The sequence below is a fragment of the Phoenix dactylifera genome, chromosome 18, assembly GCF_051530095.1.
Source record: "Phoenix dactylifera cultivar Ajwa chromosome 18, Ajwa_hap1_PhDact_Kaust_v1.1, whole genome shotgun sequence".
NCBI classification, from domain to species: domain Eukaryota; kingdom Viridiplantae; phylum Streptophyta; class Magnoliopsida; order Arecales; family Arecaceae; genus Phoenix; species Phoenix dactylifera.
The window spans coordinates 9,215,052-9,217,049 of record NC_143207.1 but is presented as its reverse complement, the minus strand read 5'-3'; positions in this window follow the sequence as shown (position 1 = coordinate 9,217,049).

The following is a 1,998-nucleotide window of genomic DNA, read 5'->3' as shown; positions in this document are numbered from 1 at the left end:
GGAAACTAACATTCATTCTTCCTTTGATGGTGAGGGTGGTCCTTTTGGCTTTTCTAGTTTGTAAGAACTAGAATCTATCACTTGCCCTGCATTTGCTTTTGCTTGAAAAGATAATCCTGGAAGCCGTGCTTATCAGGCCTTATTTTCCACTTTTTCTGGTAGATTGTCCCAGAGTCCAGCGTGCTTGATGACATTCATACCTACATACATACAGACACACACCTACCACATATACATACATACCTACATACATATATATCTACATATATACATACATACATGTGCGTATGTATCCTATGTATGTGTAGCAATCCCTTCTTTAGCATATGTGGATACTTATTACATTGGTGCTATGCCACTAAGAAACAGCCTACTATTGGAAAGGTCTTCCATTTTCATCTGAAGTTCCAAATAGCACTAGATCATTCTGAAATCATTTTATTGTGCCTGTAGTTCTTATTTCTCTTAACATGATGTAGTCCATGTTTCTGATGTGACTAAATGTGATAAAAATGTGGGACTGGTTGTGCGGGAGCTTCATGAACCAGGAGCAACTGCAGGGTTTTATCCTGAGGTCCCAGAAAATGCTTGTCAACAGGATGAACCGTTTCAGAAAGTTGCATCTACAGCATGTCGAATTGTGGTATTCTTCCTCCAGGGTGACTAGTTTCACTTGCAGCAATATTTATATGCTCATTTGATGCATGATGTCTCTCATTACATCCATTACTCATTATCAGTGGAGTAACATGGTATACTCCAGGTGGAATCTCCAATTCCCAGATTTGTTCGACCTCATATTCCCCTGAGGTTGTTGGAGTGCATGATACATCATGGAGCTCTATGCAAGGAAAGGAAGCAAATGTTACATCACTTGAGTCTTTTAACATCGACCAAACAGTTTCTGATCCGAACCATGAAGCAGGAGAACCAGAGTCTATCTCGCCCAAAACCATCCGGTTTCTGAGAAGCAACTGGATGGTTTTGTTGAGGATTCTCAGGAAACAGATACTGTTAATGTGAAGAATGAGGATCATCAAAATTCCCAGGTAATTGATTCTATGGAGGATGGTGGGGATGGTGGAGCTTGCCAGGAACTTAGTATAACTGAAGCAGAGGATGGAGATTGTGACGACAGTGCTGTTACTGAAGCAGAGAGTGGGTTTTGCGGTGGTCCTTGCGGTGATCCCAACCGTGCATGATCTCCTTACTCGCGCAACGGTTAAAACATGTGTCAAGTTTATCCTACCAAAAGAAGCATTCTCTGATAACAAGTGTAGGTCTTTTATTCTTCTCATGATTAGGAAAGATTTCCTACATTAATTACTAATTCTCTTTCCGAACAGAACTAGGACTCCTTCTCACCCTCTCTATATATATTAGACCGGCCTCGAGGCCTTTTCTTCCTATCAATCTCTCTTGATTCCCTTCATCTGAGTTCTGCCTCCCTTTCTTTGTTCCGTTCGTTCTTCCACCGTGCAAGAAGCAAGAAAGCGTCCAAAGATGATGAAATCCAAGGGGAAGAAGGCCGATGAAACCCATCTCCCACGGATGATTCCTGCATGGGTTCTGGAGTTGGCGCAGAAGGGAAAGGGCACGGAGCCATGCTTCATCATGGCCAAGACCCTGGCCAAGACCGACCTCCGCGCCGGGCAGAACCGCCTCCTCATCCCCGCCGCCTTCGTGAAAGCCCACCTCATCCCTTTCCTCTCCGACGAGGAGAGGGCCGCCGCCAACCTTCTGGACCGCGAGCGGAAGCGCAAGAGGCCGAGCACCGAAGACGGAGACATCGAAGGACGCAAGACCAAGAAGATGAAGCTGGCCGAGTCTGGCGGGGGCGTTCTTCAAGAACCAGGCGAAGGAGAGGCCTCCGAGGACAAGAAGAACGAGAAGACGAGCAAGAATAAGAGGAAGGAGGCAGGGAGGAAGCACGGCGGGCTGCATGTGCCGGTGTACGTGGGAGCCAACAAATGGAAGGCGTACGTGATCATCACCCGC